Source organism: Macaca mulatta, chromosome 14 (genome assembly GCF_049350105.2).
Source record: "Macaca mulatta isolate MMU2019108-1 chromosome 14, T2T-MMU8v2.0, whole genome shotgun sequence".
Classification (NCBI taxonomy): domain Eukaryota; kingdom Metazoa; phylum Chordata; class Mammalia; order Primates; family Cercopithecidae; genus Macaca; species Macaca mulatta.
The window spans coordinates 54,973,501-54,990,102 of NC_133419.1; the positions used below are offsets into that span (position 1 = coordinate 54,973,501).

Here is a 16,602-nt window from a genome sequence, read left to right on the forward strand (position 1 = left end):
AACAGACCTATTACAGTTGCATCTCCTGCTTCCCTACTTTTCTTATTATGGAGGAGATGGAAACTTCCCTAGTAGACCCATTCAGAGATAATTGTTCTGGGAGGCATTCCTGGGGCTGAGACTAGAATTACTCCAGCCTTTCCAATGATTTTATAAGTACCTAATTTCCTGTCTTAAACTTTTTTTTGTTGTTTAAAATAGTTGGCGAGGTTTCTGTAAGAGAACACTAAAATAAATGACGCTGAGTGCATTTTACAATTTGACCTTGAATCCTCTTTTCAAACCTTATTCATTCCTGCAAGGATACTTCATGCTATGGCTACACAAATTCATTTACCATTCTAGAATTTAATCTCTACGATGCCCTCTCATTTTGCAACTGCCATTCCTTCTATTTTAATCACCTTCCTTTTCTTCCTAATTGTATGAGTTATCAATTGTTGCAAAACAAATTATCTGAAAACTTCATGACTTTTACAGCATTTATTATCTAACATTGTTGTGGGTTAGGAAACCAGGCATGGGTACCTGGGTCCCCTGCTTCAGGGTCTCTCACAAAGCTGCAATTCAAGTGTCTGCCAGGGCTTAGTCATCTCAGGACTTGACTGGAATAGAATTAACTTCCAAGTTCACTCGCGTGGTTGTTGACAGGATTTAGTTCCCTGTTTGCAGTTGGCCAAAGGCCTCCCTCAGTTCTTTCCTAGCAGACCTCTCCTTTGACACAGATCACAAAATAGCTGTTTGCTTCATCAGCGCAACAAGCAAGAAGAGCCAGAGAGGAAGCATGCGCAAGCAAGATGAAAGTCATCATCTTTTAGATCTAATCTTCGAAGTGACATCCAATTATTTTTGCCATATTTTATTCATTGGAAGCAAGTCACTATGTCCAGCCCATGCTTAAGGGGAAGGGATTATAGAAGGGCATGAATACCAAGATGTGGAGATCATTGGGAGCCATTTTAGAAGGCTGCCTCCTACCACATTAATGAATTTTTCTCATTCCTTCTTTTTAAAATTTGTTTATATATCTGTGTTATATGCCACATTCTATTATGTTAATTGTGTACATATTTTATTTTTCCTTGCATTCTTAGCACTTGGGTAGTATATGTAAATCTAGCACATTTACTGAGTAGGCTGTGAGTAAATGTTGTTGAATGAATACATGTATATACATTCATCATGTATACATTCATTCATTAAGATTTCATGAGCTGCAAGTTATACCTTTATCCAGTTATCTGCATTAAGTGCTAAGATCACTCAGTACAGGGCTGTTTCCGTCCACTTAAATTTTGTTCTTCTTGAAGACTTTATTTTGGTGTAGAATGCAACTGCGAACAAGCCAGAAGAATGCATAAAGGCTACTATACTTGAACTTTACTCTCTGAGTTGGCCATTGACTCACTTCTGTGAATCAAACTGATATTTATCTTAATAGAGAAACTAAACTGCAATTAAGTAATTCTTAATTACTTAATGTGAGTAATTAAGAACAAATTGAGTTCCCTCAGTAACAACAAAGCTAGTAAGTATTGGCAAAAATTTGATTCCTTGGTCTCCATAGTTCTATTTTAGTGTTTGAAGCCTAGGATGCTTTCTTGGCAATCTGAAATTCTGCACTACATGCTATCATTTTCTGAAAATTAGAATCCTTTCTGATAACTTCCAGACTCATTTTACAACTCCACCGTTATTTCGTTTGAATTTTGCCTTCAGTGAAGTTGAAAATATTTTTGTGATAGAAAAAAGACAAAACCAATTAAGAATACCAAAAGACCAGCCGAGCGTGGTGGCTCACGCCTGTAATCCCAGCGCTTTGGGAGGCCAAGGCAGGGGGATCACGAGGTCAGGAGATGGAGACCATCCTGGCTAACATGGTGAAACTCCGTCTCTACTAAAAATACAAAAAACTTGCCAAACGTGGTGGCGGGCGCCTGTAGTCCCAGCTACTCAGGAGGCTGAGGCAGGAGAATGGCCTGAACCTGGGAGGCGGAGCTTGCAGTGAGCAGAGATCGCGCCACTGCACTCCAGCCTGGGCGACAGAACAAGACTCCGTCTCAGAAAAAAAAAAAAATACCAAAAGACCTAATTCAGTACTCCACTCTGCATATTTTTAACCTATGAAGATCATCACCACTTAAGCAAAGTCAACATCATAAATGATAACAGTAATAATAAAGACTTCAATGTTGTAAAACATTGATGTTATACAACATCGATATGATGTTATAGTATAACCAAATATCTTAAAATCATGTTACATTTTCTCCATTAGTAAATATTAGTAAAAGAATGTATCAAAGATATACTAGCAAGTTAAAGAACATAATAGAAATTTCTATGTAGTAAAAATATTGGGAAAGAATATTTAAATCTGAAGATCCAGCATGGAAAATATGTCTGGGTGGTCAATCTGGAAAGGAGGGTGGGATGAGGCATACACCATTAGTAGGCATCAGAGATGATGTCAACTCACACTTGGTATTGACTGGCATCTGGGCAGAGGCAAGAGGCAAACTTGATCCTGATTTGGACAGAAACAAGACTTTGCCTGCAAGAGATCTCGCCCCAAGCCTGAAACCCCAAGGCAGGTAGATCAAAGCACCAATATACTCAATCAAAACGATATAATATTCATTCAGTAGTCAGTGGGAAAGCTGAGGAGTCTGCATCTGCTTGAAGGAAAAAACTCATGTGGTGGCAATCGGAGCTGGGGAACACTTCAGACTGTAACATAAGCAGTAGAATATTCCCATCCTTGCTCCCACTTCTTCATGTCCACTTTCCAACTCCCCCCTTATAGGAAGAGGAGTTACTAAGCCTACTGATAAAGACCAAGACTTTTACTGGTAAGCACACACATTTTACTGATGCGTGAGGTTATCCTTAAACTTCTAGGTGGCTGAGCTACCTTAAAGCTCAGCATCCATTCATGGTACTCATTTGTCTGCTTCCTGTCTCCGCCTCTGGCAGGACTTGAGCCCTAGAGGCAGGTTAGCCGCTTTCTACCATTACTTCTATTCTACATATGGAGTTAGATAGCTAGACTCATAGCCCCTGTTGCATCTTTCTCTTTGTGGATCCTACTTAGGCCTCCAGGCCTAAGCCATATGCTTAAAAGAGTTTTCTCAGAGAACTCTGTACTGAGGGTTATTAGTTGATATTAATGAAGTATGGATTGGGGCAAAGATAATTATTTTTGTTGTAATATCCAAACTTCTTTTATTCTCCTTTCCCAGAATGATGGCTTGGGATGTGCCAATGTAATCTTTTCTCTGAATCGATTAAAGCAGAATCCTGCTCCCTACAAAACAACAAACTTCTAAAATATCTGGAAGCAGGTGACTCAAATATGCTCACGAACAAGTGTGATCAGCTTTCATATGGCATTGTGTTTTCCCACTGCTCTTGATCTAATTCTACTCCAATGAGTACTATCATATCTCCCACTAGGCATACTAACCACTTCCACTTGTTTTGTCCATTTTCCTCCATAACTATTTCCTCTAGGTATCACCACATCTAGCTGCTTCTATATCTTCTGGGCACTGCCACACCCACAAGGCACTGCTGACTCTCCCAGACTCTACTGCTGATTCCCTGGTAATATCCTAGGTGGCATCTACCAAGTAACAGTGCTACTTCTCTACATGATGTCTTGTCCACTGGAAACTGCTGCCTTTTCCTACAGCAACCACAAAATTCTCCAGGCTCTGCCATCTCTGCCAAGTACTATTGTGGTTGCTATTGACTGAAACCAGCATGGATATGCTGGAATTCTGAAGCCACTTTAGTATGGAAATCAAGGCACCCTTGCTGTGGTACATTCATTCCTATGGGAGGTATTATGTGTAAACATGGAAATCCAGGATTAGAACACGAATGAAACATAATAATTGGCAATGTAGATTTGGAAACCATCTGAATTCTGGTGAAAATTAAAGCTGTGAGTGCATGAGCCCTGCCCCACCCCCCACAAACATTTAAAAAATTAGAGCAGAGGGCTGAGAACAAAGTTTGAGTAGATGCAGCCAGAAAGAAGAAATTAATGAGATAGAAAAGCTTCAAAGTCCTAGAAAATGATGAAGCTTTCATCTTAATTGTAGGTGACTAGGTGTTCCTCTTATTCTACACTGATAGAATTAAAAGTAGTAAAGAATTGTTAGGAAAAGCACTAGACTAGTGGCCAAGAAATCTGGATTCTAGCCCAGTTTAATTAACTTGCTCTGTAGTCCTTAGATGAATCACTTTCCATCTTTGGGTCTCAGCTGCCTCACCTCTAAAAGAATATTGGACCAGGTGATTGTTAGGCAGTTTTTTTCAACTTTATGATTTTATGAATTACATACAGAAAGTCAAAAATGTTTATAATCCATAGCAACTCAGGGTCTTCCTCATATATTCCCACAGTCCTAACACAGATGCTTAGTAACCTTACAAAAAAGCATGAGACACTGGACGTACTTTCCTAGAAAAAAATATACCAGGCTGGGCTCGGTGACTCACACCTGTAATCCCAGCACTTTGGGAGGCCGAGGCAGTCAGATTATGAGGTCAGGAGATTGAGACCATCCTGGCCAACATAGTGAAACCTCATCTCTACTAAAAATACAAAAATTAGCTAGGCATGGTGGCACGCACCTGTAGTCCCGGATACTCAGGAGGCTGAGGCACGAGAATCACTTGAACCTGGGAGGCAGAAGTTGCAGTGAGCCGAGATTGCGGCACTGCACTCTAGCCTGGCAATAGAGCAAGACTCCACCTCAAAAATAAATAAATAAATAAATGAAAAAATATGCCCTTCCAAAAGTCGCCAATTTTCCTGATCTTCACTACAGGACCATGTTTATTAGAATTTATCAAAGCCTCTGTGTTTTCTTTAACTGAAAAATACTTATTTAAAAAACTATGAAAATCTGAACATACAAATTACAAGACTCATGGCAAAATGATCCTTCTTCTTATAAAAAACTTATAAAACTTATAAAAAACTTAATGGCTTCTTCTTCCATAACTCTTACTATTTATACATGTGGTTTCCTAGAAATAGTTTTCTCATACTTTTTTATATGTAAGAAAAATAAAGGTTTCCTTATTCTGCTGCAAAGTAGCTTCAAAATTCCTATTCCACAGAGGATTTCTAATATCTTCTATTTTGGTTTTAAGATAATCTTTATTACTGTCTTTATTACTGCAGAGCACTTTTCATGACTGTTTAGGCCACAATACAAAGCCCTTTAAAATTCAACTAGCTATGTCTTTTTTTTTAACAAGTTTATTGAAGTATAATTGTCATACAATACACTGTGCATGATTAAAGTGTATGAGTTGACAAGTTTCAACATATGCATCTGTGAAACCATCATTTATAATCAAGAAGATGAACATATCCATCACCCCAAAAAGTTTCCTTTCACCCCTTTGTGGTACTACTGCTCCACCCATCTCCACAACACCGCCCCCGCATTCCCAGGCAACCACTGATCTGCATTTTGTCACTACAGATTAGTTTGGATTGTCTAGAATTGTATATGAATGGCATCACACCACAGGTACTCTTTTATTGCAGGGGAGGATCTGGCTTCTTTCACTCAAAATAGTTATTTTGAGACTCATCCACGTTGTTGAGGTACACTAACCATTCCTTCTTATTGCTTAGTGATATTCCATTTTGTGGATATACCACAATTTATTTTCCATTCACCTATTGATGGACATTTGGGTTGTTTCCAGTTTGGGCCTATTACAATTAATGCTATGTATATTCATGTATAAGCCTCTGTGTAGACATACACTTTCATTTCTCTTGGGTAAATACCTAGGAGTAGAATGGTTAGATCATGTGGTAGGTGTATATTTAGCTTTTAAGAAATAGCCAAACTCTTTGCCAAAATTGTTGTATTATTTTATATTTCCAACATGTAGTATACAAGAATGTCAGTTGTTCCACATGCTTGTCAACATGCGATATGATCTGTCTTTCAAATTTTAGCCATTCTAGTAGCTACAGTGCACAGTGAAATCTTATTTTTCTAATTTGCATTTCCCTAATGATTAATGGTATTAATTCATGTGCTTATTTTGTCATCTATAAATCTTTGGTGAAATGTCTGTTTAAATATTTTGCCCATTTAAAAAAGTTGGGTTGTCTTCTTATTGGGTTGTAAGAGATATTTATGTATCCTAGTTAGAAGTCCTTTGCCAAATATATGTTTTGCAAATACTTTCTCCAAGTCTGTGGCTTACCTTTTCATTTTCTTAACAGACTTTTAAAAAGCAGAAGCGTTTAATTTTGATGAAGTACAATTTATCCTTTTTTTTCATTTACAGTTTGTGCTTTTTGTGCCATATTTAAGAAGTCTTTGAGAAATCCAAGGTCACTAAGATATCTTCGAGAAGTTTTGTGATTTTAGCTCTTTTACATTTAGATGTATGATCCATTTTTAGTTAAATTTTATATATACTATTGATGGCAGTGGTAGCCCCTCTGAAGCAGCTGCTGCAAAGATGCAAGCTGCAGTGAGGGAGGCCTGGCCAGGGCTGCACACTCCATAGAACCACGAAAACAGGAACAGGCAGGAGCCCCACCCACTTCCGAGTTGGTGGGGTGGGAGCCCTGCCCTCCTGGCACAGCTGCAGCTGCCCAACCACAGCTGTGGACCTGGGCATCCTTGTGCTCTCAGGGGCCCAGGAAGCCCCTTGCCCCCACAGGCTTGAAAGTGCCTGCTCCTGCTGTCTGGCCGCTCCCTGCTTCTGGGGCAGAGCAAAATTGTGGCCAAGCTCAGATGCTGTCACAATCTGGCAGGTGCATGCATGCTTGGGGCAACATTGACATGCTAGCCCCCTGCCACTTCAGCCCCCTCTGGACTTTGGATGCTGATGAGCATGGGAGGGGAAACTGTGGGGGTACTGAGGGCAGCTCAGTGTGGGCCTGCAGGCTCCCCTTGGCCCAAACAGCCTGGGTGCCATGGACAGTGACATGAGGTAGACAGACTCCTGGGCAAAAAGGGGTGGGTCCTCAGTGAAACCCTACCTTTACGTAACTGACAGTCTGAAGCCTGGGGACTGGGCTGCCAGGTCCTCGGACTGGAGTGAGAACTTATGGTGCTTTTTCTGCTGCCCATGGACCAATCAGCATGCACTTCCTCCCTTTTGAGCCCATAAATACCCTAGGCTCAGCCAGCCAGATTCAAGAAACATGGGGACAATCTGCCTGCATGTAGGAGCTGCCCACTCCAGGTCTCCTCTCCGCTGAGGGCTGAGCAGACATCCTGACCACCTGCCTGCAGAAAGCAGCCACCCACTGTGGGTCTCCTCTCAGCTGAGAGCTGGTCAGACATCCGGACAACCTGCCTGCAGAAAGGAGCTACCCACTTAGAGTTTCCTGAGAGCTGCACTGTCACTCAATAAAGCACCTCTTCACCCCTACTCACCCTCCAGTTGTCTGCATACCTCATTATTCCTGGATGTGGGACAAGAACTTGGGACCTGCCAAATGGCAGGACCGAAAGAGCAGTAACACAAACAGGGCTGAAATACCCCCTCACTCCCCGTGTTGCAAGCGATGAGAAGCAGAAAAGAGAGAAGGACAGAAGAGCTGTGACACTTCCGGGAGCCCAGACCTAAGAGCTCCCTGAGCCAGGACTGTAACACCCTCTTTGGAGCTCTGCATTTCCTGGCATCTCAAAGCATCCAGGTGCCACCACATTCCCTGGTACCAGCAGTGGAAGTCACTTGTGGTACTCCGGGTACAGCCACAGCTTTGCAGGAGCCAGTACCCATGCTGGCACCTGTAGCCGCCCACCCCACCACAGCTGGTGTGCCTGGCTGTGCACAGCGGCCAGACCTCATGCTCACTTGGCTCACACACCCCTCACCACTCTGCCTGGCTCGTCCTTGGCAGGCATGGGATCTGGGCCAGTAGCGTGAGCCGAGTGCAGCCTGCAAGGCCAAATGGGCAGAACAAACCCAGTGGGCCTGAGCAAAACTCAGGCAAAGGAGCCGCTGGCCACAGAGGTTTCTGGCTGGAAAAGCAACACTCCAAGGATATAGGGAACTATATGTGACTATATGAGGAAAGGAGCAAGAGATTAAGAGTTTTTTGGCATATGCTGTTCAATTTTTTCAGGTTTATTTGTTGAAAAGATTATCTTTTCCCCCATTGAATTGCCTCAGCGTATTTGTTGAAAATCAACTGACAACATGTATATAGATACATCTCTGGGTTCTCTATACTGTTCCATTACTCTATCTATTTTCATACCTATACTATACTGTGTTGATTAGCTCTTATTATAATGTCTTGAGATCAGGTAGTGTAAGTTCCAAAACTTTGTTTTTCTTGATGAGATGAAAGTCTTGACTATCCTAGGTCCTTTGCATTTCCACAAAAATTTTAGAATTAGTTTGGTCATTTCCATCAAAAAGAAATCTGCTAGAATTTTTATTGAAATTTCATTAAATCTGTAGATCAATTTAGGCAGAAATGATATCTTAGAAATTCTCAGTCTTCTGATTCATTAACATAATGTATCTCTATTTAGGTCTTCTTTAATTTCTTTTAACAATGTTTTTTATTTTATTTTATTTTAGATTCAGGGGGTACATGTGTAGGTTTGTCACTTGGGTATATTGAATGATGCTGCGGTTTAGGCTTCTAATGATACAGGTCACCCAAGTGGTGAACGTAGTACCCAATAGTAGTTTTTTCAACCATTTTGGAATCCCCAGTGTTTATTGTTCCCATATTTGTGTCTGTGTACCAATGTTTTGCTCCTACTTATAAGTGAGAACATACGGTATTTGGTTTCCCGTTTCTGCATTATTTTGCTTAGGACAATGGCCTCCAGCTGTATTCATGTTGCTGCAAAAGATATGACCTAGTCCTTTTTGTGGTTGTATAGTATTCCATGGTGTATATGTACCACATTTTCTTTATCCAATCCACTATTGATAAGCACCTGGGTTGATTCCATTTCTGTGCTATTCTATAATATTTTATAGTTTTCAGTATATATGTCTTTCACATCTTTGGTCAAATTTGTCCCTAAATTTGCTACTTTTTTTTTTTTGCTGATGAGATATTTTAAAATTTTCCATTTCTAGTTGTTCATGGCCAGTATATAGAAATACAACTGATTTTTGTGTATTTGATTTTGTATCTTACAACTTTTGTAAACTCACTTTTTAGTTCTAATAGCTTTTTTTGTAGTATTCCACAATTTTCCTATGCAATTAAATGCAGTGCTACAACTTCCTTTCCAGCTTGGATGCCTTTTATGTATATGTCTTGTTTTATTTCATTGACCAGAACCTCCAATACAATGTTTAATTGAAGGCAATTTTTATAGAGTGATATTTCTAACTCCCAGGCCCGGATTAGGCTGCACTATGGAATCTTGTTGTATTTGATATCTTTTGGAATTTAGTAAATCATTATTTATACTTCATTTTTAAGCTTTTCCCTTTTCCACTGTTCAAATATTCATCATGTGTTGAAATATTGAACCACCACTATGCTGGCTGTCAGGGAAATAATGGTGCACAAACAGGCATGAACCTAGCCCTAACGAAGTCTTACCATACTATGGAGGCAGTTTGAAAGAGGAATTAAAAACACAGGTTCAGGGTTCTGTCTGCTTGGGTTTGAATCTGGCTCTGCTCCTTAATGGTTGTTTGACCTTGGAAAAGTTAATCGACTTTTCTAAGCCTGTGTCTTAGTGAAGGTATTAATAACACCTACTCACAGGATTGCTGTGAGGATTAAACGAATTAACACCTTTAAAGTCCTTAAAATAGAGTTTGACATATAGTAAATGGTCAACGAATATTATTATTAGAGGGAAGAATTAGCTCTTCACAGGGTAAATCTACAAGTGACTGGTGAAGGAGGGGTGTCCAAATATTAAGAAGCATAAGAAGCCATTTAACTACTAAGCATAGAGGCAGCAGTGTCAGCTGTACCTGGATTAAAATCCTTGCTCTGCTGTTTATTGTCTAGGCAACTTTGAGCAAACGACTTAAACCAGAGCAATGTCTGTAAAGTGCCTAGTGCAGTATTTGGCACACAACAGATGCTTAACAGACAGCAATTATTGATTCAGACGTCCCGAAGAGCAGCAATATCACTAATATGTGTTCATCATCATATCTATCATTTATCAAAGCTCAGGATTTTGAACTTTGTAATTACTTTTCATACATTCTCTTATGCTTAACAACTCGGCTAGGTGAACACAATCCATTTCCTGATAAAGAAACAAGATGATCTTTGTGTATCTATGATCAGTGGAGAGGCTGGAGGTCTGGGAAGTGGTATCTTGGAGCCCAAACCAGGGCTCCCAGTGCGGCCTTGGTCGCCAGTGGGGCGCTCGACTTTCCGCCCCGGAGATGGCACCAGGAGAGATGGGAGCCGGCCAGGCCGTTTCCAAGGCCACCTCGTGAAGCCCCTGCTCCAGGAGCCTGACAGGCGAGACTCTCTTTCGCCGCGCCTTCTCCTCTCAGATGGCCATCTGGGCTCGGAAGCCCTCAGGAGCTGCAGAGCGCGGGTCGCTAAGGGCGCTGGAGAGGAAGGTTGGGCGCCGTCTCCAGGCAACGCCCTGGGGGCGGGGCTTTGCGTCACAGAGGTGCGACCGAGTCCCGGGCTGAGTCGCCGCCACCGGCAGGTCTGAGCTGCGGGCCGAGGCGGCGCCGCCGCTGCCGCAGGGTGCGCGATGCCTTGAACCTGGGGTGAGCTCCGCGGCGCTGTCCTTTCGTGTTTCCCTTGCTAGCTGCTCCAGGACCCTGGGGCTGGGAAGAGAAACTCCAGCTGGCCCTCCGCTGCCGAACCAGACTTCCCCGGGGAGATAGGCCCGGCCCCGCCGCCCTCCCCGGGCCTCGGATTGGGGCGTGGGGCAGGCTGGGGAGGCCCTTCTGTGGCGCCTGTCTTCTGCCCGGCGGGTTCCGGTTGCCCGGGGTGGCGGTGGTTGTCCCGCTGCGGGTGGTTCTGAGGGACCCGAAGAGAGTTTTTTCTCCTCTATCCCAGAAAGGTTGTTTGAATATTGCCGCCGGCTCAGTCATTCGGCCACCGGACTTAGCTGTTGGTTAAATGTCCAGGTGCGCTTGAGGAGGGGCTGAGGCGGCGTAGCAAGAGCCAGCGCTAGGGTGGCCCGCAGGCTCGGTCCCCGCCGAGCTGGATACTCCAAATAAGAAACCTTTTGCCTGGGACGATAGCTCAGAAATAGCCACGTCGATCTACTTAGCCAGCCCCACACTTCTGAACTGACTTAGGCTGCTACCCCTCCCAGAGATCTTTCCTCGTCAAACTTGCTGCTACCTTGAGACCCGGCTAAGAAAAGAACGTTTTCTTGCTAATAATAAGGTAGTGATTACACAGCAGGAGCATAAGGCTTCTGTGTTCGCTTTTGAAATTATTCCTTCAGTTATTTGTCTCGGGTTACAAAATGTGGATTTACGATTGTTATTGAAATCGTTCCCTATGCCCCTTATTAAAGGTAGTGTACCCTTCTGTATTCTGACACTGCTCAATTTAGCGGTGCCAGATAATTCAGTTCTTGCCTCTGGCATATATGTAAAGCTGCTGGAACACTTCCAGTTGTTTATAATTCTTACATCTTCAGCACGAATTTATTCGTTTTCACTCCCTTCCACCCCGTTCTTCTTGATATAAAATAACCTCTATCTATCCAGAATTTTGTCTGGAGACATGAGCTGCCACCGGCCTACGATCCTAAATTAGTCACCTCTATGTCGAAGTCACCCATCTGAGAAGTGATGCTTTCTGAATTCAGAGCTCAAAAGTAGTATGGATTTTTCTCCTTTTCTTTCACATTGCCTGACTTCAGTTTCTAAACTTTTTCTCAAGAATACGACTGTATGTTTCAAAAATTAATATTTGTCATTTGGTGTAAATGAACTTCATATTTGATGTGTGTAGCCTGATCCTTCTTGGTTCCCGTCTAAATACAAACACACTTTCCTTCCCCTTCCCTTCCCAAACTGGCAAGGAAGGTCCAGAGAGAATTCTTACAACTCTAGCGTGCTTTTTCCAATATGAAATGCATTTAGTAAACACACTGGTACTGTTAGAAATCCATATTCTTAATCTCCTAGTACAGCACTCTATCCTTTTGTAGTTTCTCCCTCTCTCTCATATATATATATATATATATATATCTTTTTCTGATCAAGATCTTTGATCCTGGAACAGGCATACCAGACTCTATAGTGACTCTGGTCTAATTATTTCGTTATGTATCTATGTTAACTTGTCTTGAAAAAAAAGTTGATACCTGTTTACAGATCTGCAGTTCGAGTAAACAATGAGTAATAAAGTAAATAGTATCCTTAGGGACCCAGTACTTGGTATTTATTACTGATGTTAAAGTTGACTTGACAATGTAAATCATTGATGTTTATTTCAATTAAATCTTTTTAAATGAGGTTGATACAAAATTTGATGGAGAACTGGTTTCAGAGAGGTTTTTAAAATACTACAGTACAGTACTTGTCATTTAGTCATTTTGGTGCATTTTCAGCCTTTTCCATTTTGCTTTAGTTAATTTATGAATGAATTATGGTTTAAATTTTTAGGAGTTTTTGAGCAGTTTTTTCGTTTTTGCTTGGCCAATTACCCATGATGTAATTTTTATATTTTTATAAAGAATATTTGAACTACCACAATTCATTTGTTAGAAAAATAAGTGATTCTCTGTATGTACCACCCACGAGAGAATGTGGCATTTTTGGAATCCTTGATCTTGTGCATTTCAAAATAACAGTTCTTTATTTAGAAAATCCTTCAAATGCTTTTTGAAAGCATGTTTTTATCTTGCAAAAAATGACTGTGTTATAGGTGGCACAATAATATGAGAGCTGCTAGTTCTTTGAGAAACCTTAACCAGAAATTTGTCTTTTGTCGAATTCTATGCCAGTGGTCTGCAAATTATGTTCCGATGTAATACCACTGTTGCATGATCTAGGGGGAGGTATTTTGTTAATATCAAATAGTGAATGTTTCTCAGTTTACATAAGCATTAATTTAATGATAAATTTTCACAGTTTTACATTTTCTTTCATATGTATTTTTAACTTCCGCTTCTGCCAACCTAGTACTAATAGATGGCTGACCAAATTAACAAAAGTCAAAAGAATGCTAAGTGTATAATAAAAAAACAAAAACTGCCAATGGCATTTACTGCATTTATTCAGTAAACATCTATTGAGTGCTTGTGTATCTGCCAGAAGAGAGACCATGGCTGCTCTCCTCAAGAAGCTCACTAGAGGGAAATGGCCAAGTGACTTAATGAATGTCGTAGTATGATAGAAATATGTGCAGTCACCAAAGAGGGACAGTGAAAAGCTGTGGTGGGTGACTGACTAGAGGATGGCTTCAACAGATTGTCTTTGTGAACATGCACTCTGTGTTGTGGTTTTATATTGTATGTAGATCACAGAGTCATATCTTATTTTCACACCCATATAGTGATAGATGTTAATATTTATCAATATTTTATGGTTTTCAAAATAAACTAAATTTCAGGCCCTCTTTCTTGAACCAGGTTGAGAACCACTTTTGCAGGCTCTCTCAGTCTCTAGATAGTGTTGCATTTTAATCCAAGGAGTTAGTGATGAAGTTTCCCAGATACCAAGTACGGTGACAAGATAACAAGTTAATATGCTGCCTCAAATTATAAACCTTACTCAGAGTTAGGGCAGCAGATGAAAACAATGCTGAAACAAAGAGGATCATTTTCTATTAATAACTCAATACATAAGCAACTAACTCTTCTTTTCAAATATGGTTTTGGTGGGTAATGTAGGGTAGCAAAATACGCCACTTTGGCATAAGGATTATTTTGAGTTAAAGGCACATTGAAAAGCAACAGATGTAAGAAGGGCCCTCTGACCCTCCTTATTCTTCTGGAAGGCTGGAGATAAAACAGCCATGTGAAAGATGTCCTCCCTATGCCAGGAGGAAGACATTATCATTACTAGAGGTGGGCAATCAAAGCTGAGAGAAATCTGTTCAAACAAGCCTTCTTAAAGTAACCCTTACCTTCCTAGTCACTTTTCTACGATTAACTGCCCCAACCCAAACCCTTATGTCTTGTCATGTTTTCACAGTTTACTTCTCCTTCGTCCAATCTACTATGTAAGCTTTTGGCCTTAATTAGTTTTTTTAGTCCTTATTTTTCTTGAGGGCTCCTATGTATGTATAAAAATTACTAAATAAAATTTGTATGTTTTTCTCCTGCTAATCTATCTTAGGTTAGTTTAATTCTTGGGCCCAGCTGAGACCTTAAGAGAGCAGAGGGAGAGAAATTCTATCTCCCCTATACCACGTTGGTTAAATTATCATAGGTATTTATATTAAATATTGAGACTATATATTTCAAAAGTTCAGTGTTTTCTTTGTTAAGTAATGTAGATATTATTTAAAGTTTCAACCTGGTTGATTAGAATCTTTTTTTTTGTGAGACGGAGTCTTGCTCTGTTGCCCAGGCTGGAGTGCAGTGGCGCAATGTCGGATCACTGCAAGCTCCTCCTCCCGGGTTCACGCCATTCTCCTGCCTCAGCCTCCTAAGTAGCTGGGACTACAGGCACCCGCCACCACGCCCGGCTAATTTTTTGATTAGAATCTTGATTACATTTTCATTGAATTGGTACAGGAATGTTAGAGGAAGGTTAAGTTTCATTTTGGGAATAAAATGTTAGGTTAGAGGTCACCTACTCCACTTCCCACCCAGGTAAAAATCCCTATAACACTTATTAGATGTACTTCTAATCTTTACCTAAACACTTCCATACTTCCCATGAGAGGGGCTCACATGTAGCAGCCATTTCCACTTCTGGATGCTGGGACATGCTTATAATCAACTGAAATCTGCCTTTCTAATTTATACTTACTAATTTATACTTATTGGCCATCCTGTTCTCTGTAAATGAATCTTGTTTTTCCACATGACAGCTCCTCAAATATTTAAACAAACTTATGTTGCTTCATTGTTACCAAACTATGACTGTCTAGAATAAACCTCTTTTTTTTTTCTAGGCCCATGAATATGTTCTAATTTATTAGTATCCTTTAAAGCCAACTGTTTAGAGCTGAATACAGACTTTTCAGTGTGGCCTGACCATTGCAGAGCATAATGGACTAGTAGGCTGCTTGCTCAACACATCTATTTCTAGCAAGAGTTTAGGATTATTTTAGCATACTTGTTGCCCCTGTTATACTGTTGACTTATTTTGATTAAAAACCCCAGACTTGGCCAGGTGTGGCAGCTCATGCCTGTAATCCCAGTGCTCTGGGAGGCCAAGGCGGGAGGATTGCTTGAGCCCAGGAGTTTGTTACCAGACTGGGCAACATAGAGAGACTCCATTTCTTTAAAAAACACAAAAACAAAAACCCAGACCTTTTATATTTTAACTGTTTTTGAGCACATCTTACATACATGTTTTTGTGCAGTTGACTCTTCAGGATTTAACTTTTAGTCATATTAAATATAATTCATTTAAGCATGTAAGTATCTGTTTTAGTCTTGATCCTATTATTCACTGGATATTATTCATTTATTCCAGTTTTCGTCATCTGCAGATTGGGCAGGCATACAGTCTTCAGGTCATCAACAAAAATGTTAAACAGCCCAACTCTTGGTGCCAGTTTCCCTCTCCCTTTGCCTCTCTGCTTTAGTCATTGTGGCCTTTTTAAAAATTACCTCAAAGTCACCATGCTGCTTCCTATCTCAGGCACTTTTCATAACCTCTGCCTGGAGTGTCCTCCTTTTGCCATGTCCCTAACCTCTTTTTTAATCCCTGACTGACCGTTCTGACCTCAAGTAAAATGTTGTTCGCCCAGGCACTTCTTCCCTGATACAAAACTAGGTCAAGTCCCTCTTTTATGGGCTTTCATAGCACCTGTACTTGTTCACCTAGCACTTCTCATTTTGTAATTACACATTTATTTGTATGGTTACTGTCTCTTCTCCACTGTATTGGATGCTCCAAAGTGTTTCTTTTGTTCACTGTTGTAGCTCCAGAACATAAGCATTAGGCATGTGCTACTTGTTGAGTTTAATTTTTAAAAAGTCCTGTAGCACAGTGGCTCCCTAATACCCGTCTGCAACCCTTGACTCCTGATGATTTTTCGCAAGCTTGGATTCAGTCAAGAAAAATAAGGACAATGTATAGTATACCTGGTAAATACATGGTATACCTCATTGTGAAGTTACTGCCCTTCTTGGGAAAGATTTTTTTTCTAATATTATATCCTACTTTTCAGGTTATAAGTTCTTTTTAAGATTTTGTTAAGTTTCGGGGAATTTTTGTTTATTTTTGGAAACTGTGCTTACTTGGAATTAAAAGAAGTATCCAACACCATGGTGCTTTGAGATTTTACTAGTCTTTGAAATTCAGCAATCACTGATGTTGAGTGCCCTAGAGACCTCTTCTAAGCTAAGATATTGTTTCTTCTTGGATACAGTTGCTGTAAATCCACTTGGCAATATTTACATATAATTTGACTTCGGGGATTTTTTTGGGGTTTTTTTTGGCCTGGATCTTCCTCAACAGCTTCCTTTCATTTATCTCTATAATGTGATA

General features: G+C 40.6%; 1 protein-coding gene across 1 annotated transcript in view; it reads left to right on the forward strand.

Moving 5' to 3' along the window:
• Positions 1-10,653: 10,653 nt before the first annotated feature.
• RNF141 (ring finger protein 141) overlaps positions 10,654-16,602 on the forward strand; it is a 29,364-nt gene continuing 23,415 nt past the window's right edge. Inside the window, exon 1 of the mRNA XM_015114744.3 lies at positions 10,654-10,731. The gene's annotated coding sequence lies outside the window, so the exon portion shown is untranslated. The remainder of the gene's footprint in view (positions 10,732-16,602) is intronic.